A 27,852-nucleotide genomic window follows, 5' to 3' on the forward strand; every position below is an offset into this window, starting at 1 on the left:
GACTTTTCCTGGTCTGTTGCCCAGGACGGACATCAGGATTCCTTTTCACATTCCAGAGGGCAGGTATTTAGAGGCGCATGGCGCTCTAGCTTTGGGTCGGGAGTGCTGGCTTGACTGTGGTCTGGACTGGCTTCCGTTTCTGATGAGAGGGTAGAAAGAAACATATGTATTCAACGGTGTGAGAGCAGCAGCTCACATAAGGAATATTTCTCCTACCAGCCCTGCAAATAACAGCTACCTTGGAATCTCACCACTTTTGGACCGGGATGTAACTGGCGATCGAAATAGGCACCTACGGAATAGTGACATTTCCAGAAGACAAGGTTATAGGGCACCTTGGTGCGACAGGTGGGTTTGAAATGCGCACTTTTATTAACATGATTTTGGTGCAACAGTAAATAAATACATTTTCAGAAATCTGTCCGTTTGCCTATATCCATATTGGAATAGTTAACATTTTGAAACACATTGTACATCATAGCACAGTGTTAAATATTTGAGTAACATATGGGTTATGACTCACACCAGACGTGGAAGATTATATCTGAAAAGATATAGAAGTATAATGCTCCACTTTAACTCTTTCTTGATCCCCAGTCATTCTTCACTACTACTTTTGATGTATCTCCCAGATTATTGTTTCTCTCCTTTTCTAACTTTTACTTCACTATTACCCTTTTTAGGTCTTTCCTGGGACAGCACATGCACTGTCATTGGTGATACATTTGGTTTACTTGCAGGGGGCTTAGAGCCTGCCTATTGCTTATTATTGATTGGCTTCATAGTCACTTTAATTTACTTGCTCCTCATTTTTCAGCGCGTACATGCTTTACTTCCTCTCATGTGTTTGTCCCTCCCCTGGAGTATGACCCAACTACTTCTTCTGTGCTCAGTAAGTGTTATTATACTGCTTGTGCTTTTGGAGGTTCTTTTTTTAATTTGAGTTGAATTTTAATGTACTTCATAAGAGTGCACAGTTTTACTTGCCAACTGTCTTTGTTTCTTGCCACCTCTCCTTGTTCGTTGCCACCCCATGTTGCTTGCTGCCCGCGTTGCTTAGAACCATGTCCTTGTTGCTTGAAGCACTGTCCTTAATTCCCTGCCCTCGTGGCTTGCTGTCTCATCCTTGTTGCTTGCCACCCTGTCCCAAAGCACCCCTCCCACATTGTATTATTTTCCCTGTTCCCCCATCCCGTCCTGCGTTGTGCTGCCTGCCCAGCCAAACCTGCCAGAAAAAAAAGCAGTATGACCTGGCCAGAGAAAGCCACATCATTGAACGTTTATTCTCAAATTTTTAGCCATGCTGCTGTATACAAAGACATTGACAAAGCAATTAGCTCTCATATAGGCAAAAACTACTGACTTTGCCGAAGCTTGTTCTTGTTTACCTTACTTCAATGTTCTCGTCTTTTGGTTACACACGTTTCCTGCCTTATGATCCTAATGAGTAACCATTTTGTCTACTCCTTTCTGAATCATGCCTAATTCCATTGCATCTTTCCCCAATTGTCTTCATCCATTGACCTAAGTTCTTCCTTGCCCTATCTATGTTTCCTTTTGTATTCAAACCAATTGCTTTTCCCATCATTCTTTCCTTCTTGCCCTCCCTCTGCTCTGCCTTCTCCCTGTACCGTCTCCGCTTATCTTTACTCAGCTGCTATTATAGCCTTTCCTTTTCCCCTTATGGACCATTCCAATGGTCCTCAAACCTTCTCCTGATCCCATTTTATCTCACAGCAACCTCGCCTATCCATTCTCACATCGCCTACCTCCCCTGTTAGATTAGCAAGAACAAGGGAATGCAAAGTGAAAAGAGAAACATTAATACAAACAGCAAAGACCAAAAATGTGGATAAATGTATTGAATTCATCTGCGACTATGAGGTACCTCTCTAGACGTACACAGGAGGTTCTAGTAAGCTGAGCATGGCTTGATGGATGATAGTCAAGGCAGGATGCCCTAAGATGAGGTTCGATGATTGCGGTGTGGATGAGGTGGAATAGAGACCACCACTCAAATTCTTTTTTCTTCAGGGGGAATTTTGAGGAATGTGACATATTGCTCTTAAACTGAGCACATTAAGTTTAAAGAGAGAAGCTTCCTAATAGTATCATCAACATTTCAATAGTGATAAGTACTTGTTGAAAATACACTTGAGGGGGGACATTTTAGCGTGGGAAAGGAACCCAGGCAACTTTCAACATTGTGAAGTCGCACATTTTTATATCAATGCCAAGGTCTTCATCTCAGTCACAAACCTGAGAGATGGCCATATCACACAATTTTAGTTTAGAAAAGTATATGGTATTAGTACCTGTCTATTATTAGCAGAGCATATACGTCCTCCTCATTCCTCCCCGCTTTTCATATTGTTGTCAACCCCCAACACACAACTCTATGTCTCTCCCTTTTCTCCATGTAACCTCCCTCTCGCATCATTCTCGTTTGTTATTCTTCTTTCTGCCCTTTTCCCACTTTGTCCTTCAGTCAGCCCTTCCTCTTCCAGAAAGAGAGGCTTTTCTTTCTCACGTGCACTTGTGCACACAAGCCCCCGTAAAGATGCGCAAGCACACACAAAAACTATTACTGTATACGAATTTATTTTGAACCAGGGAAGCATTATGTCACTATGACTAATAATACCTGCTTATCTCACACTAGAGGTTACAGACATTTTCCCTCTCTTTTCTTATCCCTTGTGGTTTTTCCCTCCACCTTCCACTGACGCTCCCTGTTTTTCTCATTTAAGACCTCTGGGGGGAATGTGTTTCAGAAATGCAGGCCATTTTCCCTGGGGGCGATGAGATCACAGTATTGTCTTATTCTTTTCAAGAAACATCCCGCTGATCCAATGCTCAGAGAAAAAGCATCACCCTTCAGAAAACAAACAGCTGAGACTTACCCGAGCTGTGTGGGTTTGAAAGAAAGATCCGTCTGTGGGTTGTATAGATCATATACCACCTACAGTACAGTCTCTCTAGAAACCACACACACACACGCACTCCATGGCTGTGTCAACAAGGACAGACACCACGTGCCCCTGCCCCCGCCATGGGCTTGCAGAGGGTAAAACCTTTAAATTGACAGAGGGTCCTGGAATCCTTTTAAGGCTCAGATGTCTTCCTCTACTGGCTGCCTTTGAGTGAATCTCAGGCATATTATGGCCATTTTAAGAACCATCACACAACATGCTTAACCCTGTTCTCTTTTAGTTCAGAATTTAAAGTAAGTGGGTTGGCTGGATGCTCTCTTACTTTATGCTTGAGTATTTTACATAACAGTTAAGTTAGAATTGAAAAAATGCAGTCTGTCCTCGTGTTGAGAGAAAATAATTTACAGTTGCCCTTCACCTGACTAACAACAGACATGTTTTTGTCATGGGCATGTTTCCTAACCAACCTGCAGCAAAAGTTGGAAAATCCACGAATGATGGACTATCAGGTGATTAGATAAATCTGCATCTGATTCTCCAAATGATCCCTCTGAGAGAAAATATAAATATTGAAGTGCCACCAGGAGTGCAGATATGGATGTTAGACCTGAATTCGGAATCCTAATTTATCATAGTATAAGTACCTCACGCTAGTATCTAGGTCCCACTATGGTGGTATAATGCTTGGATGCAGCTTTCGCTGATAGACTATAGTAAACACAAGGAGATGAAGGACGAAGCTCTGAAACTTTTTAGACACTCACCCCCCGTCACACATCTGGGTTGAATCCATCATCGTTCTTTAGCTCACTTCGCCAGTCCAGAGAAGACCTGGCTTGGCAGTTCGGGCTGGACTGTTCCCATGAAGGCACAGGGTCAGACTGATTTGCATTTAGCTGTGTCTGAACTGGGTGGCTAAGTGAGCTAAAGAACAATGATGGATTCAACCCAGATCTGTGACTCGGGGTGAGTGTCTGAAAAGTTTCAGTGCTCCGTCCATCATCCCCTTGTTGTTGCTGTATATGATATAGTATTCATGTGCTCCTTTTCAGTTAAGCACTACAGACTTACAGTATTAACGCCCTCTCAAATGATAAGGCCTGCACAGATCACAACCAATCCATGAAGGGTCTCCTCTGCAATAGATCATCTATGTGCAGAAACAGGGCTGAGTTAGACGGCATTCCCACACATTCAGCACTTATATGTATGTACATGCATATTTGCACATGTTCACATGCAGCAACCCAGAGCCTCTTACCCCAGCTACACAGCAGCCAACCATATTTTCAAAAGTAGACACTGATTGCAGGCACTCTCAGTCCACTATAACGTAGTTTACAGTGAGTTAGGCTGAGTTGGTGCGACACCTTACACCAGAAGTCCATCAACCCGGTAGTCCCAAAAGCAAAATATGAAGAGCAGTTATATATGGTGGAACCCATCTCTCACACTAACCATACATAAATATGCCCCACACTAGAATACACTAGAATGCTCAGGTTTCAGAAAAACAGACAGGTGCAAAAAAAAAAAATCACTTCACCAGACACCCCACTGGTGGGTTTAGCTGTATTCCACAGTTAATTTAGTTTTTCAAGGCACTACTTAAATATACTTCTCACTATTAATCATATTTCTGGTAAATAAAGTTAAAGGTTTTTTATTATTGACATCCATCAAGTTCACTCTTTAAAATGTTGTTTTACCGTTTTTGTTCTTTCAGTTTATCAAAGGCCAAAACAGATGTAAGCCTTGATAAAGTTTGTATTGCACGATGGTAGCACTTAACACAGGGTTTCCGCAAACCGTTTGTGGACATGCTATGTGCTGCCATCCTTAATTTCTGACCTTATCATGGGTACTTGTGTCTAATGAGATACGGAATTGAATTTCTGTATGCTTTAAAGTTTCAACACGATCCTTGATAAGATGGTGCACCCACGAAACATGTATCAGCGATATATGCAACTAATGAGTTGAACATCTGGTGTTTCGCCCTTGTTATATGGAAAGCACAAAAAAACTGTAAAAGATCATTAAAAGAGTTAACTTTAAGGATGAAAATAATAAAAACAATTTTTTTAACTATCATTTTTATCCAAAGTAGTATTAATAGTGGGAACTATATTTAAGAAGTTTGTAAAAACATATAAATGTTAGACTAGTTCAATTTCTCCAGCAGACAAAATCATTACATTTGAGGAACAAATCCACTATTGAACTTAGATGAAAAGAGAAGAGAAGTGTAAACATTGGGCCCGATTCACAAAGGTAAACTGAGACGAAAGTCTGACTTTACAACTTTGGGTATTCGCAAAGGGCCTTTCTGAGTTGTAAATGCCCTTTGTGAATACCAAAATTCGTAAAGTTAGACTTTCGTCTCATTTTACCTTTGTGAATCGGGCCCATTATTGATATCTACATTGTGCTTATTATTTGTAGTGGAATACATTTACGTTAGGAAAGCAAAATGGAGATGTGAAAGCTCACTAATTTCTAGATTTATAACTAATATCTCTATTTCTCACTTCTGTATAAAATGTTCAGTATTTCTTTGCATCCCGAAAAGACAAGCTTCCAGCCAGGGTGCATTAGAAGTAAAGTCTTATCATCATTACATAGCAGAGATTCAGTAACGCATAGTCTCAGAAGCCTTAAGGTGACCAAATGGGGGGATTTGCAGGCAAGTGGTGTGCATAAGAGACAAACTATGTACTGCATGTCTAAATGCCATTTTCTCTTGGCTCAAACGCTAAAAAATCCCAGAATGGGATTTGAAAATGATGCCATTTCATTTTCCCAGTTATTATAATGCAGAACGTGTTCTTCTCTCTACTTGAAAGAAAACGCAGCTCTAAAAACCGAGATCGCTAACACAACCGGCAGATTGGTCTTGTGAAACACTGACCTTTAAAATAATTGTGGATCAGAGAAAATGGCGGCCCTGTTACATCTGGTGCATAAATCAGAATCTGTCTTAAGTGCCTTCCATAATGAATGTTAATCACTGCCTAGAACATAAAACACGCAGCAGCAGGTATAAAACGCCGAAGGCACACGTTGGGGCTGAGGTTGCCGGTGGCAGGTCCCCTACTCCAAGACTGAAGTGTCTGCCTTCAGGTTATGCGAGGTCAGCATTCCCACTCTTGAGATTTATTGATAGGGGGGGTGGGGGGCAGGGAGAAGGAGGAGGGAAAAGGTGGGTGAATCCCCCAAGTGAGAAAAAATAAAAAGACATAACCACTGTAACCAGCTGCTGGGGTACTAATACGCAGGGTTTTTATTTCTGAAGGGTTGTTTCACCGCGGAAGGATCCCTGCTCCTCTTTTTTCAGGCCCTGGTACATTGCCACAGAAGCGCCCTCCCGCCCTTTTGTTCCCAGTGCATCGACCGTGACAGATGCTGCTGCTGCTCGTCTGCGCCGAGGCGCGCGGGGTGCACCAGAAGCGCGCCCAGCTGCGCAGCGTTCCCGGCGTCCTCTGCGCGAAAAAGCAGCGACCCTCGGTTAGGGAGCGCAGGGTGGGCTCGTGCCATATTACCGAACTACGCCCAGCCTCCTTCCTACGACTTTAGAAACGCCCTGTGGAAAAAAAGACTCCCTGGCGATCATTTGATGAGATTAGAGTTGTCCACTTGGACTCTTTAAATAACAATCCCTTACTAATGCTGAATAATAAACATATACTTTAAAAATATTCACGTGTTCATTTTATTACACATTTAACAGGCAATGGTGAACAGTGTTAACGTGAGCACATTTATGCCGAATGTTATCGCTTATTGTAGCAAATTCAAGGCTGCATGGGTTATTCATATTTCGTTTAATATTCTCTCTTCAAAACAACCACTTTTCATATGACTGTGTTTCTTTTACATTTACATGTTGTTTTTATTGCGCTTTCCACCAGTGACTGCTGTGAAAATCGAAGCCCTTGACAAGCAGGAGTGCATCGAATTTACGACGGTCTTATGCTGATAAGAGGAAGACATAAACATTGCACAGGAAGGAACACGTCACACCCAGCCATCTAAACACCCATTCAATACATTACAAAAGGTCGATAGCCATATGGCTGAGAACAAACAAACTATCTCTCTCTAAAATATTCAAGACAGTCATCTGTCTGGTCACATGGACAGAAATAAGACAATCACAACATCTCAGGCGTTTTGCCTATGACGGGTATTCACGGCAACCCTCTTTCCTCTCACATATCTTTTTCATCAGTTTAATATTGCTTTTAAGTCATAAATGACATACATCCAAACCCATCCAAGTTACATGAGCGTCATCCGGGTGCAGGATTGGACTGGTGTATAGGCCAGCAGTAGCGTAACGAAACTTGAGGCGGCCCTCCTGCAAAGTACACAGAGGGCCCCCCCACTGGACATACTCGGGAGCCCTTAGGCCAGGGTACTCTGCTGAAGGGCCCCCAAGAGCTCGGGGTCCCCCACCACTGCAGAGGCTGCGTTGGTCTTTGTTACGCCAGTGTAGGGCAGTCTAGCAGTGTCAGAGGGGCTGGCTCGATTTTGCAGCTGTCGCTAAACGTAAAGTGAGAAACTTATAAAGAGTGTTTAAGAGTACCGCAGAGAGAGGTTTAGCTCTGCCCGCATGTTGGTAGTTAGGTGTACATGTTTTGATTGCTCAGAAATTGTGTGCTTCCACAGAAAAAGGGGGTTCCCTTCCACACAGCTGTGATTATTTTGTTTATTTATTACAATAAAGGCAGTAGGCCTGACATATTGATTGTAAAATGCATATGTTAACCCGTTCCGTGCTCCCGTTGGGCAACAGCCGACGGGAGCACTCCCACCCTGGTGTTGCGAACGGCCAACGGCCATCGCAGCCCCGCCGTTTCTTTAGAACGCCCGCACCGCGGCGGAATTGCCGCCGCGCTTAAGGCGTTAAAGTCAATAGGTGTTTGGTGTTTAACAGTAGGCTATTACTATGTAATAAAGGCCACAATGGGTATTTTTGTAAATGGCATCTAACAGATTACCAGAGTATGTAAGGGCTTCAGTGCTTGTAACCCCAGACAAACTGTGGATATGGAAGGTTTGCACTCTCAGAAGCCTTGTTAGGCCATCTTAGAAAGTATTTTGCTTTGCCAACTGTAATTTTGTATACTTTCAAATTTCATGACAGCATGCCACATGGTCGTCTTGTGGGAAAGCTTCCACTCGGTACAGGAGACCTGAGTTGGTTATGGTGAAACGCTAATCATAACAGCTAGAGGCTTATTGGTTCATAAATAACAAATATTTCCAATTCCATAGGTCTGATCTGTTGATTTTGACAAGTTAAAACAAACACTGTAGGCCTGATTCATTTATTATGCAACACATATGCCAAAGCCAATAGGCCTTAAAGGTTGGATAGTTCTTCCTCTGTGTTAAAGCCCACAGATGGATATTTTGCTACATGGAATATTACAGATTAGCTTTGTTGGGATGCATTTTAGTGTTGGTTACTGCCTCTGACAAACCATGGGGGGGGGAAGATTTGTACTGTAATAATTCTTGCTAGAATCTCTGTCTGCCAGTATCTTATAGTAAACAGATGTTAAATATATATCAATATGGAGACGTAGAGGATCTTTGGGTCAGCTCTGTTCTTCCACCTTCTGTCTGAGTGTCCTTTACAGTCTGCTTCCACTCATGACCGCCTACTGCATGGGGTAATGGTTCAGCCATTCATGCACTGTGAATAAAGGCATTGCCTAATCATCTGTGCACATCCACCTGAAAATGAGTGTGCTTCAGTGTTAGGGCTGGTTGACCAGTCCTTTAGTTTTACATTTACTCCTTTTGTAGTTCCCATTTCAATTCTTTGCTTCTCCTCTTTTTATTTTAATGTTTCTTAAGATGCAGCTCTCCAGGCAGTGCTAATGGGTTGCATGCTTGGCACTCATTTCCCCTGCTGTAAGCCACATTCCACTTGGCCACTTCCTTTAAAACAGGAGTCCATTATAGAACACTGTTGTCCAGAGTGTAACATAGCTTTACCATTCCAAGGCGGCCAACACTTTGCATTTAAATTTGACAGCCATGCAGCAACTTTAAAACAACAATAGGATATTTACAATGCCTCTGCAAAACAAACAGCAACTGCTATGTTTAGTTTCATTATTGAAAGCATATGCCTGCTATGTTTAGATGGCAGCATGTTTTCTTTTTTTTCTAGTCATGTTGTTGAGTTTGTGTGTGTTGTATTGGAGTTGTGTCAGAGGATGAATGCTAGAACGAATCAGTGGTTGGATGATTGGCTGCTTGAGTGCAAGATGAGTGATCAATTGCATATATGATGACTTATCGAGTGCCTAAACCCAGCAATGACAGAAAAGGCACTTTCATTCATAAACCAGACCTACTGACAGGGCGAATGCTTGTTTTATTCTTTGTGGGCCTGATTTGTGACCTGGGGGGGAGGGGGTAGGTGTTATTGTTGAGTTCCTTGATATTACCACAAACATTGCCTGCAGCATTCAGAAATGCATGAAGTCTTCCCCACATTGCAATAATCCTATACAGCGTGTCAATACAAGTTGAAAAATACACCAGTTTGGAAATGTGGACCACTCTGTTAGTGATCAAATTCGCTAATGGTGCTTCCTTTGTTTTGGCGCTTGGGTCTAATTCCTGTCCCGATAAAAATGTGGTATGATGGCTTATTTGAATATTGTGTTCTCTGCTGCATGGTCAAATTTTCAAATCACAGGGCTCCATTCAATCTTTCATCTTTACGAGGGTGATATGACGAGCTTGTTAAAAATAAACATTTGTTATTCTGTGCCATAATGGTCCCCAGGGTTAATCAACATTATGTTGTTAAATTGGCTCCAAAAATTGCACACTTCTTTAATTACATGAATCAGCTTGACTCCAAAAATTGCACACTTGATTACATCTTTGTTGTTATAATTGAATAATAGTTTAGCAGCTGTACTCAGATCCACGGTAATCAAGAAGCCCATACCTTTGAAAAACTGCTGATGTAAGTATATACATAAAACGTGTATTCTAACATTATGTGCAGAATGACTCAACTGCACAATAGTGCAGTAACTGCAGAATTGTTGTTCGCAAGTTATGTCTTTCCAGGCTTCTCCACGTTCTGATGGGTTCATGTGTCCAAAACCAATCTTTTCACATTGCCTTTGGCGTTTTGGTTAATAGAAGTGTGTAAGTGAGTTAGAAGACCCATGCTATGAGATCGGTTGCCTGATACTGAGAGCTCATCAGTGGCTCATGTTAAGACTAGCATCTGTTGTTTGATACTAGTTTGAAACTGATACAAGGTTACAGACGCATCATTAAATAGCTTTTTTTACTGCAGCATCACAAGCCATTCACTGAGCGTGGTAAATGAATATGGCCAGATGGTGTGGCTTGTTTACACAATTCAGAATACATTATACCTCATCTAAATGTCCTATATCTTTCACGAATGTCACATAAGTTTATAAACCCAGTTAATCTAGCAGCGCTATTGTTTTATAGCGAATGTAATTTCTATTGTCTGTTGTAGCTTATTTTAATAAGCCTTATTAACATTATGAAATTCTTTTAAATCTAGGATGTTTGCCTTTTATCTCCACTAAAAGAAACATTTTCTTTAATAAGCGTCCTTTCTCTTAGATTAAATATCATTTATTACTGTTTGCTTACCCTCTTTTTCTTTTTATTGCTTTTTCATTGTTATTTCCTTCATAGTTCGAAATTGGCCTTTTTCGTTTGTAATTATTTGCCTGTCTCTACAAATATATGTTCTCTATTGATTGAGCACATAAATACAGAATTATTATTAACTACAGTTGCTTACCATTTTTCAGTATCTAACCTGTGAATTAATAAAGTTGAAATTTGACCGCATGACTGATAGAGGGATCTCTTAATATATTTTTATTATCTTGATAAAAAATAGTAAACTGAAAAAGAATAGATCATACCTAACATGGATTTTTCAGCAACCAGAGAAGAGATGAAGAATTGTACCATGACCTGTAACAATAAATGGTACTTGGTAGAGGTTATTTTTATCTCTATCCTGATAACCTGAACTGGGGTCACTTTGTGCATGTGTTAAAACAACACAATATAGTTGCTTGCTGATGAAGAGAAAACTTTTTTTTTAAAGGAACCACGCGACAGCTTCTTCAACCAGAGAAAAACAACCTGTAGTTTAAGGACTTTAAACAAAAGCATTGTTGAGATTTTGAAACATTGAGAGTGAAATCCACTGAAAGGTTTACCTGCAACATTAACTTTTTTTTTCCTTAGCCTGATGGTGTAAGTGCCAACCAGCCGCGGCCTGTGGAGGGAGTTCCGTGGGGCAGAAAGGCGGGGCGGGGGAGGGGCAGGGTGCGGGAGCGGTAAACGCCGGAATATGGATAATGTGAGGTAAGTAAACAATTGAATAAATAAAACGAATTTCGCAGCGCGCCCTGCATCGCATTTTGAGATGCAGGGCGCGCTAAGAAATTCGTTTTATTTATTAAATTGTTTACTTACCTCACATTATCCATATTCCGGTGTTTAGCACCCCCCACACTGCCCCTAACCTGCCCCGCCTTTAAGCCCCACGGAACACCCTCCACGGGCCGCGGCTGGTGCCAACTCTGTCATTTTACAAGACCCCAAAGTACCTGGAATGCTTCACATACTGAAGGTTTTCTCACTTTAAATCTCAGCTAGCTTGTTTAGCGGCTTTCACAACAAGCATTGGCATAGCCAACAAGTCTCGCCTTTGGATCCTTTTAAGTGTTTAGCCATGCACCTTTCATGCACTTCTGTCCAATTAAAATGTGAAATTGCTGAAAGAGTAAGAGTAACATCCTTCCTTAGCAGTATTTAATATGGCAATTGCAGGGACAGCTTTAGCATTTCCTGAATGTCAATATGGACAGAGCTGGCCACTTTGGAGCTGGGTAATTATGTTCGATTCCCAGCGTTTCCACAACATCCTCTGATTCTGTGCAAATCAATGATCCTGCCCATGCATAAAACATGAAGCTGACCTCTCGCATGACATTTAAAGTCAAACGAGCAAGAGGAGCAGTTTTTGTTAGCTTACTTTTGAAATTGTACTGTTGGGCTAATGTTGGACACCCATAACTTAAACAAGTGAATGTCTTACCATGTAATTTTTGCATGAATTTAAAGAGCATGTGTGATTTACAAATCAGGAATTACTTAACCTTTCATAAGCTCCAACAAAAGTTTCTGTTGTTGTCACTGTAAATATTTAATGGTGTAACACTAACTTTAACGTCTTGTGTAACATTTGAAAGTTAGGATGTAAATTATTAATGGCTACATGTGTTCACAACGGAACGCGGAAGTGAAGACAAAAAGAAACGTTTAGCAAAAGCAACAAAAGTGTACAAAAAGGACCTGACTTGCATAAATACAACGTGAAATACTATTTCTTTCTAAAAAGACAGCATAAAGCAGAATCACTTAAAGGAATGGTATGTGTAAAAATAAATAAAGAATATCGTCAGTGTAGAATAAATGTGCAATTTGTAAACTAAGAATAAGTACATGCGTGGTTATAAAAGCACAATAGGCACTGCTGTGAATTTTTCCCGAGAATCAAAGCTTCCTCTACGAAAAGAATCCAGAAATAATACAAAAATGAAACGTAGAGTAGGAAACTTTATCAGTGCAAGCAATCATCAAGAAAAGGGTTTGTGTTTTGGTGTATGAAGCAAACAGGAACGAAAATGTAATTAGTTTAATAGAAATGATACAACACGTTCCATCCTTTTTAATAAAATGTTCCTTCAGCTGACAAAGTGAGGCATCTGCAAAAATTAGGAGTCACTCAAACAAAACAGAAGTGATGGAAGGTAGACCTGAAAATAGGCGTATAATGAAAGTGATTACGGCAAATTCCTTAACTAGAAACTCCCAAAATCTCTGTATTAGTTCCTCTAACAGACTTATTAAAGAAATCGAAAATGAGGCACATATCTGTGTCCCCCTTTTCAGCCCAAAGTGCCGGCTAACCTTAAACGGATGCATATGCCACATACAAAATGATTGAAAGAGTTAATTACAAGACCTTAAAGAAGGATTGGGATACAAAGTAACGAAATAACCCAACATCTGCAGGGTAAGTTAACTTTACTAGAAATGTAAAACAACATGTTTAGTGAAAAACATGGGGCTTTGTGAGCTACTGAATTCAGCAAAATGAATGGAGCCTCCCAAGCTCTCAAACTGCAGGAAAACATTTCGAAGGCTGTGCACACAACACACAATGTAAGATAAACTACAGGATAAGCAGACAGGTATTTAACTGAGCACCCTAAAGGACAGGCAGATTTAAAAAAGGCTTTGCGGGGCGCACAGAATAATGAGAAGACATAGAAATCCCCAGAGAGCCATGAAAAGTGATCCGTGTTGAGCCGGTGCCCAGGCCTCTTCCTGGCCCATTCGATGCACATGGAAAGGGAGGGGGTGGAGGGGGGAAATTCTGCATTTGTGCTCAGAATTTGGGGGGAGGGATCCTAATGCAAAGTGAGAGGGGAAAAGCAAAAAATAAAGGAGAGACTGAAAACGGCATGGCACAGCGAGATTAATTGAACTGGAAGCAGTGCCGTGGACAAAGGTGATCCTGAAGCTGAAAACCCACTGAGGACAGGAGAAGCTGGGAGCAGCGATGGGCACCGAACCAGGAGGAAACAATAACAAGCATGGATTGTGTGAAGCGGGTGCCGCAAGCCAAACAAAACAAAAAAACAATGCACTCAAAGCATTGTAAATAACCTAAAGAGCAAGAGCACATGTAACAAGGGTAGGCCTCATGGGAGGAAACAGAAGTCCAAAAGGAGGGACTGCTAAGCGTATTCATCAAAACCTGGCATGTACAGAGGATAGTTGGAGAAACCTATTAAAAAGCTGGGCGGGTCTTGAAGCTCATACTGTCGCAAAGTGACAGCGTGCATGCGTTACCTAGGCAAGACCTAAAAAGCACTCTTTTTTGCTTGAATCCTAAAGACAAACAGTGAGTTGTGCACTGCATGGGTCAAGATGCTATTTAGACCATGTTAAAGACTGAAGGATATTCTATCAAGAATGACAATATTATTGACATATGCCATATCCCTTCATGGCTGGGGTAGCCGTAAAAAGCCTGGGAGGAAACAGACGACCCTGAGCTAAATTATAATTAAAATCACAAATGTAAAGAATAAGTACATGGCTTCAAGGACACATCTTTGACTCAAGATACTTTCGCATTTTAACTTGCAGGTCATTTTTTGTTTTCTAGTATATTTGTATCCCAGCTTTCTGCACATGGTTCTTGAATGATTGAAACCAAAGCTACAGGGACACCCATCGATGGCATTTTCCTGTAGAAGATATATCTATTCACCGAGCAAGAGGTAGTTGAGTTGTGAATGAACGCACAGTGTAGAGGTTCCTACGCACCAAGATTTCATCATGCTAGGGTGGTTAATGCCACTAAGTCATGCACATTGGAGTTGCCTTGGAAAATCCTATGTAGTTGTACAGTAATATACCAGATTCTTATGCCACTCACCAAGATTACTAAACAAAATGCACCCAAGTATCGTGGCAGGGAGCTGAACATGGCTAAAATCAGAAACTTTACCAGAAGTGTTCTACGGCTCTTTAACAGGTGGGGGAGCAGGATCACACCATCCATATGTCAAGATATTTACCTTTAAGTCAAAGTATTTATATGCATATAGATGAGATGTTTGATTGACTGTGACCACATGTACTAAGCCCCCCATTGAGTCTTAAATAACGACTTGATATTGGTTAATATTAGTGAATGTACTCCTGCATGTGGAGAGTAATTCTCATTGCATGCAAGGTATGTGCTAATCTAATCTCACAATTCCGTCGAATTCAACCTTTAAATTAACGGTTGCCTGGCTGTCTGAAAATAATTAACTTTTTCACTAGTGATGATGAACCTGTGATTGTTCAGTTTGGATTGAAACATCAAGGCATTACAATTACCCACCAAATCTGTTGAGAATGTTTCATATTGGACTTTTTTTTTACATTTCTTGGCCACTGATCTTTCTATGACAACCTATAATAATACTGTGATCGTCTTCTTTGTGAGGATGACAACACGAGCATTGATAAATGCGCTGAATGGCTCCCAACTTCTTAGATTTTAGAACAGTGTTAATTTTCATTTATATTTGGAAATAAATATTTCTACTACTGATTTTGATCTGGTTAGGATAGACTGATACAAAACACACAAGAAAAGTAGGGTAGGGTCAGAGGCCAGAGTTTAAAGACCAACTGGAATATGCAGCCCCAAACTAACATATAAATACAGAGTATATACCAGCGTCTATATGATAAGAGAACTAAAGGAGATACTTAACAAGACACACAATTGTGATATGACAAAGTGACATAAACAATTTATGTGTGTGGATTCCCATCATTCACCAAGGCTGGTGATCAGCTTCATAAATACATTTTTATGTCACTTTGTCATATCACAATTGTGTGTCTTGTTAAGTATCTCCTTTAGTTCTCTTATCATATAGACGCTGGTATATACTCTGTATTTATATGTTAGTTTGGGCTGCATATTCCAGCTGGTATATACTCTGTATTTATAGGATAGACTGATACCTTTTAAGTAATAGTAACAAATAGCTAAACAAGCCCATAGGGACCAGAGGTTTCCCATAAACAAACGTACACAAGCCCCTCTTGGCATATGCGTTAGTCTTATTTTTTAGTAGTGTGCTCATGTGAGTCCCAGTATAGGGAGCATGCTGCTGATGATGATTTTGTTGGTCAATATTTTGAGACACCATGAATTCCCTATCTTAGATCATGATTATGTTCATACTTTTTCAAACAAAGCAAAACATCTTCATGAGCATCACACATATCAGAGTGCAAGTATTTTCCTTTTCCTCTGCAGCTGCATAACCCTCACACTTTGACCCCGATTACAAGTCTGGTGGTCTGAGGACTGCCAGACTGGTGGGGGTATGGCGGTGATGTTCCAGCCAACGCCCCACCAGCACTCTGACTGCCCTATTACAACTAGAGTGGTCAGACCACCACTGCACCTTCACAACCGCAAGGGATCAGAGATCATTGTTGGTAACGCGGCAGGTTTGAGGCCGCAATATGCTTGGAGGGACCAAAGCGGTCCCACCAAGCATATTACTAGTTTCATCTCCACCACAGTTTTCATGGCAGTTCCTACTCCATAAAAACCGTGTGGCAGAAAAGAAACAAAGGGGGCCTTGCGGGGCCACCAGTTGCCTCAGGGCTATGGGGTGCATGTAGGGGGGACATGTTGTATCGCCCTGTGTGCATGCACCCCAGTACATGTAAGGCCTGGACTGTACCAGTCCATGCCGTATAGGTACTGTTATTGACGTTATCATTGCAGTGCCTATTTCATAGGCACTGCTGTGGGAGTGCCAAAGAACCGCCCGCTAGTGACAAAAAAAGTCAAATCTCTCCAGCAGTTCACACACAGGTTTGGTGGTGTGGGAGCAGGCCACCAGCGTGGTGGTCCACTCCAGCACCACCAAATTTGTTATCATGCCCTTTATGTCCACAGCCTGTGGTTTCTGGGCCAGATGAAGAAATGATTTGTAAAACAGAGTAAATTTGTGATTCACAAAATGCAAACTGTTGATCACCGATGTGCCCGTTTAGCGAGTGGGCTTCTGCTTCCTCCACAATCGAAAGTGCAAAATACATGTGACAATTCTTGCAGTCAATAATGTCAGTAAGCAATTAGTGAGCATTCCCATACTAAAAGCTGTACAATGCAGACCAATTCATCTTTGTCTGCCGAGCCATTTGGTATGAGGGAAGCAGGCAGGGATCTCCAAGACTGCCATCCACTCCGTGTGCTTTACATGCACCTCATTTGCTGCAGTTCTTGCCTGCTTTCTTCAAGAGCAAAGAATCACAAAAGAAAGGCACAAGTAAGAAATGTATGAAGAGCCAGAAGTCGACAGAGCATTTTCCAGTGAGTCTTATGGCCACTATCAATATATATTAATCATATGGGCTGTTAGATCATTTGTTTGCCCAGCACTTGATGTGCTCATCCAGCCTCAGGAAATAGGGACCCGGACTTTTAAACAACACCTCTTGCTGACAGCTTTGCACTACTACCTGAGTCCTATTCCAGCTTACCTGAGGGTTATTGAGGTATAAGACATTGTCATTGTAATTAGGGACCTGTTCAACCACTTTTATTGGTTGATCATGGTGATTCAGTATTAGACTTTTTCAATTAAATTGTTAATGTTTTCCTCAGTTTTTATCCTGCACCCCAAGCTGAGGAGTGATTCTCTTTATAATCTTAAACCACTCTGTCAGCAGTCCTCTCAATTTTAACTTACTTTTAACTTACTTCAGTCATATTTCTCTCTAACCTTGGCATTTAAGTTCCCTCAAAAAGCATGTCACATGCAATAAATAATCTAATACCAGTTGTATCCTATTTTCATTCACTTCACAGCATGAGGTCTGCATTGGTAAAGTTTCTGGATGAGTTCAGGTTGACGATATTCTATGGCACCATAGCATCTCTGGTCCTCCTGCGCCTACCTGGAACACTAAATGTCATATCTCGACTTATTACTTGGGTAGCTGAGTCTGACCTCATTGCAAAAGCTTTAACTAGGTGGAAATCTATTTTGGTAGACCACTCTCAAGCAGGTCGTCTTCCACCTTTCATTTCTATTTTGAAATATGTTGCATGTGAGGCTCTCCGAAGCACCTTATGGAGTCCAACTTCCTTTAATTTCTACATCGATCCGTTTACTCCTCCTACATCCTTTCCCTTCCCTAACAACGTATGTGGACAACACCCAGATTGTTATCAGTCTTGAAGACTATCCGGTAGAGGCACAAATCACCTTCCACGCTTGTCTGTCGGAAGTAGCAACCTAAATGCAAACAAATTCACTAAAGCTCAGTTCCACAAAAAGGAGGCAGTACTTACTGCTGCACCTCTTTTCATCTGGTCTTTCCTATCGTTGCTGTATGAGCTAATTTGGCTTCTGACTCCTTCCAACTGCTTCAAAGTATTTGCCACCATGTTGAGTAATGCTACATCGGTTTCCAACATTGAGTGAGTCCTTACTCCCTTTTCAGTACGTTTGTTTACTAATGCCATGGTTTTAAGAATTCCCGAGGAAATCCTGGACTTGTCCTATGATATGTTTTCTTATGTGGCTCATAAATATTGTTACTCCTCCCTTATTCTCTCATCATCAGTTTGATCATCTACTTTTCAGCAAGGATTTGGAGACTTAGGGGTCACATTGTGATCTGTAGATTTTCAGGAGGTTGCAAAACCTCCTACCTACTGAGTATTAATTAGACAGGAGCCACTCTGTGACCTCCAGACTCCAGTGAACACAGGAAAGGAGGCTTGTACAGAACATCAGACATGCATTATATAATTATATATATATATATATATATATATATATATATATATATATATATATATATATATATAGATTCCAACCGGAAAGTTGATGCGGCGCTTCCACACCAAACCCAGTGCGCAGACACAGATGAATGAATCCACAGCCAGACTTTCTTAGGATATTTCTTCGTCCTTTATTGCATATAAAGTGCAGAGGTGCAACACACTGCCAAACAGACGCGTTTCGGGCGTTAACGCCCTTGCTCACTGTCAGCGGGTAAGCGGTACATGAATCATTTAAATACATTGGTTAATTGATTGAACGCGCCAAAAATCCCCTACAGTTGCATTGAACTAAAAAGAGGACTGAGGCAGAAACCCAATTGCATTGTACGTAATTAATAGTACGGCCATTTTACAACGGAGCCAAGTTGGAAGTTTTGCATGACATTGATTGGTGATAACATGCATTCAGAGGTCTTCCCATAATTCCAGGGATTGTGATATAGCTTTTAACAGCTAGAGCAAGGAATTCTTTTTATAAAGTGCAAATACTTAGCAGCCATTAGTATAAGCATACTACAAGTGCAAATACGCAAAATTGCTGACTGTGCAAATACATAACATATTAACTGTACAAATACGTTAATTTACACAATAAAACATTGAATATATATACAATATAAAGTGCAAATGCTCAGCAGCCATTTTTGTGCAAACATTATAAGTCCAAATACGCAAAGTTATTCGACTGTACAAATACGCAATACTTTGATTGTGCAAATACATTCACTGGCAAATAATGTCATCTCATATATACACAATGCTAAAATCAAGACCTTGCGTTTCAATAACTCATATCACATTTTATCCACAACATATGGGCAACGTTGAAAGATTCCATTGTATGTCATAACTTCATCACATGGAAAATCCTGATGACTGTTATTGAGCTCTTGAGAATGGGTTTCCACTGTTATAATAAATGGTCAATGTTTCGGCGCGTATAGTATATATCCAATTCAAATAATGCACTGTTCTACCGCTAGAAAAGATACAGAAAAATAACCAGAAGGTGAGGGAGTGCTGGGATGTCCTCCTTACATCGAAAGGAAGACATCAGGATGTGAAGGGAAAAAATTCCAAACTTAAACTGTTTCAGTGAATTAAAATATGTAAATACATAAGGTTACATCTATGTCCACATATCAAAAAGATTGACAGATATCATTACATGCATAACTACGGCCCATAATTCTTGACCTAAATCATCATCTATAGTGTCATATATTCATAAATAGAGATAAGTAGTCATGCATGGCGCCTATGGTGTGTGTGGAACGTAAGTAATACATTGACATACAGCTGCTGATAGAAATGCAATGCTCAGGAAATGTTTAACAACATAATTAACAGATTGCCCGTGGGGTTTAAACCTTGGTGACTGTACGGCCATTATTTACAAAAAGGTACTCAGATCTTCCCCCATATTCAAACCTCCCGGGATCTTGGTGTTGAGGCGAACTATATATAGGGACTCCATCTGCCTTAATCGTTTTTCATAATCGCCACCTTTCTTACTGGTCCTTACCGCATCTATTACAAAATAACTAAGATGGGAAAGATTTCGATTATGGAATTGATCAAAATGGCGAGCTACTGGGTAACTTTTATCACAGTTCACTATCGCTCTCAGGTGTTGTAGGATACGTTGGTGCACTGGCAATTTCGTGCTACCAACGTACCTCAAATTGCACGAACACGTGAGAACATAGACTGCTAACTCAGTTTTACAATTGAAATGGGCTCTTATATTGATTGGTTTGTCGTCAAATGGCGTCGTATACGATTTGGTGTTGGTACCGAATTTGCACGCCCTACATGATATACAACGGAAGAAGCCCTTCCGTGGTGACAACCAATCTGCCTTGTTAGCTGTTTCAGGGGAACTGGAGACTAAAGCATTTCTCATGCTGTAGGCTCGCCTGTATGTTATTTCAGGTTTATTGGGCATTATCTGTTTCAAAATGGGGTCTGTAAGAATAACTGACCACTGTTTCCTGACCAATTTGGAAATTTGGTTGGCCTGTCGGCTGAAGCCGGTAATCAATCTAATGGTGTTACTATTGCCATCTAAGTTGTCAACCATAGATGTGGCGTCACTGGGGGCCTGCAGAAGTTTGGATCTGTCCAATTTATTAGCATTGTTCATTGCCAATCTAAGTGCACTGGGTTTGTAACCCCTAGCTTCCATCCTTTCCATAGCTTCCAATTGGTGGAGGTTCCTTTGCTCTAATGAACTACACGTTCTGTGTATTCTAAGGAACTCCCCATAAGGGATAGATCTGATAGTGTGTCCCGGATGGAAACTTTGAGCGTGCAGAATAGTGTTACCTGCTGTGCTTTTCCTATACAGGCCTGTTGTTATGGCACCATTAACTATACTGACTTGAACGTCAAGAAAGCTAATGTTGGTCTCACTTATGTCTGCGCTAAATATGAGGTTGGAGTCATTGATGTTAATGGCATTGACAAAATTATTTGCTTCTTCCTTGCTCCCACGCCAAATGATGAAAATATCATCAATGTATCGCATGTACTTGATAATATTTTCCTGCCAAATGGTCGAATATTGCGTCTTCAGGACATGCTCCTCCCACCAACCCACGTGGAGCCCCGCGTAGGTCGGAGAGAAACATGCCCCCATAGCGACCCCTCTTAACTGCCTGAACATTTTGTCGTCAAACAGAAAGACATTATTATTGAGGCACAATTCAACCATGGTTAACAACATTGCGTTATGTTTGTGGAGTTCTACTGGTCTTTTGCTGAGGAAATACCTTAAAGCCTTCAAACCGTCTTGATGGGATATACTGGTATAAAGGCAGGCAATGTCCATGGTAATCAGTAGAAAGTCTGCAGACCATTCACATTGTTCCAAATTTCTCAAAAAGTCTGTACTGTCTCTAATGTATGCTGGTAAAGTGGTCACAAAGTCTTGCAAATAATGATCAATGTACTTTGACGTATTCTCAAACAAGCTATGGATGGCTGATACTATTGGTCTCCCAGGTACTGGTCTTACCCCCTTGTGGACCTTTGGAATAAAGTATAAGTTCGGTATAACAGGATGTTCTTTATACAGATATTTCATTTCTTCCTTAGTAAGAAGACCATCCCGTTTCCATCCATTTAATTGTTTCCAATAAGCTGTTTGAATATTCTTGACTGTTCTAAAGTCACACGGTTCATAACAAACTGTGTCATTGAGGTGGCGATACGCTTCTTCCATATATTCAGCTCTGCTCCAAAGAACCACATTACCACCTTTGTCTGATTGGTTGATTATAATGGTATTATCAGATTGCAATTTCTTCATCAAGTCGTTGTATGCTTTAGTTTTTGCATTAATGTTGTTCCTTTGCCTGCTGACTTGTGTGTGCAATTTCTTTAGTCCATCTGTTAGTAAATCTGCATAGGTGTCTATGGCATCCTTGGGCATGGATGGAATGAATGTTGATACAGGTTTAAAGCCACTCGGTTCACTTTGGCCAATTTCAACATTTTCTTCATTGGCCACTTCCTGAGTGCAAGGGGTGGATGTCAGTTCGTTGCGTAACCCATGCATAGATTTTAAAAGGGGAACATCTCTAGCTTGTAGCCCACTTCTATCCGGGTTGGATGTAGATGGGCCAGTTTTTTTGGTTTGAGTTGAGCCCCCTTTGATAGCATAGTATTTCCGCAATTTTAGTTTCCTAATAAACTTAAAGACATCTACTCGCGTGTTCCCATAGTTAAAGTCGCTCTCAGGGCAAAAGGAAAGTCCTAAAGCCAACAGTTGTTTTTCCGCTTGATCTAGTTGTACATTGGTCAGATTTACAATTGTTTTCTCGATCGCTGCTACTTGTTCGCAGCGTTCTTCTTCCTTTGTTGCCTCCCTTTCTTTCTTGGCGCATTTGCGACGTTCCCTACGTCTTTGGTTTCTGCGACGTTTGTTTTCGCGTTTCTCGAGCGTAGAGTACCCTTTCTTTGAGTCCTCACGAACTCCATCTCTTCTTCCAGGGTGAGTTGCCCCAAATCCCCTTCCTCTGAACCCTGGGCTCCTCCATCCGATTCTTCACTGCTTGGGACAAGGCTCTCTATTGAACTCGAGGCAGTAAGAATGCCTGTTCCCGATTCGTTCGATTGGGCTTGAGGGGGTGCTGGCACAGGTTTGGGCTGTTTGTTTCCTGTAGCTCTTTGTTTGCGCAGATGATCATATTTTTTCGCAAACGTATAAATTTGCCCCAATTTGTAATCCTGTTCATCTCGTGCAAATTTATACACTTTCCTTTGTTTGATAGTGTTTTCGTGCTTGCTTAGCCGATCTTTTATGTCTTTCCGCGTTTGTTCGATAAGGGCACTGTCCTTTGAAAACATATCTTTGGCCAATTCCTCATTAATCCTTGTTATTTCCAAAAGGTCGTTGTCCCTATCAATTTTCGCATATTTTACCAACAAGCACAAAAGCCTCATAGATGCTTCCAGGTTGCTCTCTGCCCAATCCTTCAACAGTAATGGATTCGGATTTTCAAAGCTGGGAACCAACATAATTCTGAGGCCCCTGGGAACCCGGTTCACTTCTCGATACTTTTCTAGTGAGCGAATCTCCCACCATTTTGTGAGTTCGCTTCTCATGTGTTTCTCTAGCTCACGCAAAAGTTTCCTCACATCGCTATCTTTGGCCACCGTGGCGTTTTTGCTCGTATTGCCGCTCTGTTTGACTGTGGGCAAATTTAAAAACAGTTGCTCAAAAGCCTCCTCCCGTTCCCGCTCCTCTGACATGGTTGCTCCTCACTGGGTATGCACATATGATATATAGCAAATGTTAGAGACTGCTCTTGCCTCGTGCGTCTCCTTACCGCTGGCTGCTCGGATACTTCCTCGACCTGCTTCGGGTTCTCACTTCCGTAGTCCACCAACGCAACTAGGCTTCCGTGCCAAACGGCTCCGACTTCCGACGGTTCCCTCGGCACACCAAAAACCCGGTCACTGGAATAAACGATTCCGTGAGAGGTACCACGATGCAGGGGGCTGGTATGTTTTGCTTCCCAGCAACACAATCCTTGACGGTCCGTCTTTACCAGCCTGCTTAGCTCTGAAGGAAGGGTCTGCGTATACAGGAGCCGACCACGTCCTGTGACATATAGATTCCAACCGGAAAGTTGATGCGGCGCTTCCACACCAAACCCAGTGCGCAGACACAGATGAATGAATCCACAGCCAGACTTTCTTAGGATATTTCTTCGTCCTTTATTGCATATAAAGTGCAGAGGTGCAACACACTGCCAAACAGACGCGTTTCGGGCGTGAACGCCCTTGCTCACTGTCAGCGGGTAAGCGGTACATGAATCATTTAAATACATTGGTTAATTGATTGAACGCGCCAAAAATCCCCTACAGTTGCATTGAACTAAAAAGAGGACTGAGGCAGAAACCCAATTGCATTGTACGTAATTAATAGTACGGCCATTTTACAACGGAGCCAAGTTGGAAGTTTTGCATGACATTGATTGGTGATAACATGCATTCAGAGGTCTTCCCATAATTCCAGGGATTGTGATATAGCTTTTAACAGCTAGAGCAAGGAATTCTTTTTATAAAGTGCAAATACTTAGCAGCCATTAGTATAAGCATACTACAAGTGCAAATACGCAAAATTGCTGACTGTGCAAATACATAACATATTAACTGTACAAATACGTTAATTTACACAATAAAACATTGAATATATATACAATATAAAGTGCAAATGCTCAGCAGCCATTTTTGTGCAAACATTATAAGTCCAAATACGCAAAGTTATTCGACTGTACAAATACGCATATATATATATTTAATTATCTTTAGCCCCTCATACTGATGAGTGCTGCTTCTTTTAAACGTTTTTCTACTAGGAATAACATCAGCGACAACATGCTGCTGTCACCTAGACCCCTCTCTTTCCTCCCGATGCGTGCGACTGTAATTTGTGTATCAGTTACCACCACAACTCAGAGGTCGTTAACCGATTAATGGTTTGCAACTGCAGTTGGAGTTACAAACTACTGATATATTTCTTTGCATCTCACAGAGAGGAGAGGGAAGCTTTTTTCATGCTCCATCCTATTTGCGATTCAACAAAGTTCCCAATAGTTCTTGCAAAAAAGCATTTAGATGCTTGTAAAATAGTGCTTTTTGGGCACAAACCTTTTGCAAAAGGCTTTGTGACCACTAAACATCTTTGTACATCAGGCTCTTGACTGTTTGCTCCTTTGGCTTGATTATATATTTTTCAGTCAGTGGTGTCATTCTCAATGCCAGGGTTGCAAATTATTATAAATTCCAGTCAATTAATCAATAATAAATGAAAAACCAATCAGTTTTTCTACAATTTGTTTATTTCTTACTCATTAAATATTATGCAAAGCATGTTACCTCTTTCAGCCTGTATGTAAAGCATACTAAGGAGTCTAGCCTAAAATGCAAGGAAATTACTCTATTCGCTAATTGTTTGGGAAACGTTAGGGTCCATCTCGCAGCTTGTAGAGAATCCTTTGACAGGTTATGCAGTAAGGTTTTCCTTCCCCAAAAAGTCATCTTCCCACGGATGTTGCTGGGATCTTCTTCTTTAGAAGGCTTCTAACACTTCGGTCAAAAAAGGTAAAGGAACTAACGAGGCTTTGGACACCTCCATTTTATCAGTCTGCAGGGCACGTGAATGCTAGCCATGCCCACTAAAGTCACAGCAGACACTCTGCATGAGTAGAAATGGTGAATGTTGGTGTGAGATGTGCAATAATGGACGTTTCTGCTTTTCACAACACAGGTTTGGTAGATAGAGCATGATCTCACTTGAAACAAATTCAAACTGAGTGCTGTAATGGATTACTCCTCTGTTAGCTGTACCAACACTACACCAAGGGAATTGGATATGGCTTTGAATGTGCCAGCTAGAGGCTCACATGATAACTAAAGTGGGTACCACACAAATGGCAGATCCAGTATAGGTGTCTCTAGTAGTTTGGAGTTCTCAATGCTTGATACCTTGCTTTCTGGAATGGATAGGCTACTCGAGGTTTGAGAAGTGGACTGCTAGGTTGAATCACCTGCCTATGTGAAATCAGTAGATGTCCTCTACATCTGCAAGCGGGTGTTCCTGACCACTAGAATCAACCAGATATCCTGCATTTTGGCAGCAGTTATTGTTTTACGACAGGCCTATCTGCTATATCAAGTGTTCTCAGCATGTTAGCAAATAAGCTATCGCACACGTTAAGTGAAACTGAAATCCATCGTAGTCATAGGTTGCTTACTATTTAGTGTGCCATCCACATTCCAGGACACTAAAAAACATGGGAAGGGTGGCAGTGGTACTCACACCAGGCGATCAATACACCCAGGTTGGTCACCTTGTTAAATGTGCCACGACTTTCATCTATTTACTTTTTACTCACACCCTAGATGCTGCATTAAGGGCATCATTAAATTCAAAGATTTTTTTTAAAGTATTAGAGGGGAAAAGTTTATCTTATGTCATCTGTGTAATGTAATATATGGAGAAAACGTTTCTCCCTACCAAATGCTAATGAATTCAGTTTGGGATATTGCCTTGTTTAAAAATACCAACAAGATCAGAGTTTCCTAAACTGCGCGTCACAACCCACTGGTAGGTTATGAGTGGATTAGCGAGCAATTTTTGGTGGTGTAAAGTCCAATAAATAAATAAAATTGCCTTTAAATTCTGTATTTATTGTGTCACATTTGCTGAGCTTTAAAGACAGAGGTCAAATGTCACACTATGTCTTCTGGGAAACTACTGTTAAGTTTTAAACATGGGGATTGATGTCTACAAACTCCTCGGGCTTTGCAGTCAGGGTAAGTAAAGTGGATTATGTGACAGTTTGCCAAATCATTCACTTTTCTTGTGTGAAAGCCCAGCCTGTAGAATGTAAGTTTTTTGTAACACACTAGAAAAGGTAAATACCTGTAAATGAACTGTACACATTCAGCAGTTATGAAATCAAAAATGAAGCACATTTTTAGTATTTCTGAAGTGTGATTGAAACACACATTTTACTAGGATCAAAACAAATCAAGACACTCGGTGACACACACATCATAACTATTAACTGAAACCCAATCTCCACGGATTATCATATGTGTGCAATACACTTTTAACAATAAAACAGTTTTACCAATAAAACTACATTGTTGTGCAAATTTAGTGGTCATTTCAATGTAAAATATGATGTCTGTAAATGACACACAATACTTTAGTTACATTAAAAAAATCACCCGCTTCATGTCCATGAAAGGTAGGTGGGCCTCAAAAGGTTGTTGCGATAAAAATTGGGTTATGGTTCTAGAAAGTTTGGGAAGCAGCAGATCACACATGAACACGATTACCATCAATTGTAAGCAAACTGCAGAGGTAAATCTTATTTAAGACTGCAGTTTCTACCTACATAGTGAAGACTGCAGTTTCTGCCATGTAGAAAACACCAGTTTGTCAACCCTTTCCATGAGTGGCACAAAGGCTTCAGGAGTTCTGACATTTTGTTCTTCTAAGCCTGTAGCAATATTAACTAATAATCCAAGAAATGCATGATTGTGAAAGTATTTATCTTGCAGCAAAACAAATGTAATCATTTGATTATGTTAGTGTGCAATCTTTTACTAGGCGGTTTAGCTACTGTGCCATATTATGTGGGATTATAGAAATATGTGCTTTGTGTCATTTAAACTCCCCTTTTAACTCACAAATCAAAGAAGTCAGGTAAAGAGAGTCCCAGTTACCCATGATCCTTACTGTACCACTAGAGTGCAGTTGTTTTACCACTGCTTTGAATTTTTACTACTAGTTTACTTAAAGGAAAGTCTTAAGACAAAGGATTTTAAATTAAAGTCTCCATTTATACACTGGACATGTTTTGAGATTGTCAAAACCCCCCTACCTTAGAGAGTTAAACATTTTCAACTGTAAATTGTGAGTATTTGGACAAACAGTTGGACCGGGATTAGGCTTATTATTTTTAATCATTCTTACATTAAATCTAACAGTTTTGGAAGTTAGGAATAAAAATGGCTGTTTTTACTTAAGACATGTTTTGGTAGATGCTCTTTTTTTGTCATTGACATTGATATTTGACAGTTGCTGTTTTTGTCCTACTCTGGTCTCACTATTGGCTCCAACTAGAAAGTTAATGGAGTGTCAGACCGTTGAGTAGTCATACATCACCAAGCTTCTTGCTCCTGTATGGATCTGGCTGGCTCAGATGTCCTGGCAAAACTAATGATAGAGCAGAGATTACATCAAATGTTTTTATTGATAAAAGAAATGATTATGACAACTTCTATGTAAACCATAGAAAAAGTGTTCACATTATCACGTTCTGAAAGTGGAAATAAATATGAATTTTAGTTACTGCATCGTAAAAGCATGTAGAAGAAAAGATAGATTTGAGACAAACT

General features: G+C 40.7%; 1 protein-coding gene across 1 annotated transcript in view; it reads right to left on the reverse strand.

Annotated features, from left to right (window-relative positions):
• XKR4 (XK related 4) overlaps positions 1–27,852 on the reverse strand; it is a 693,467-nt gene that overhangs the window by 531,399 nt on the left and 134,216 nt on the right. The window lies entirely within an intron of this gene.

This window comes from Lissotriton helveticus, chromosome 4_1 (assembly GCF_964261635.1).
Source record: "Lissotriton helveticus chromosome 4_1, aLisHel1.1, whole genome shotgun sequence".
Lineage (NCBI taxonomy): Eukaryota > Metazoa > Chordata > Amphibia > Caudata > Salamandridae > Lissotriton > Lissotriton helveticus.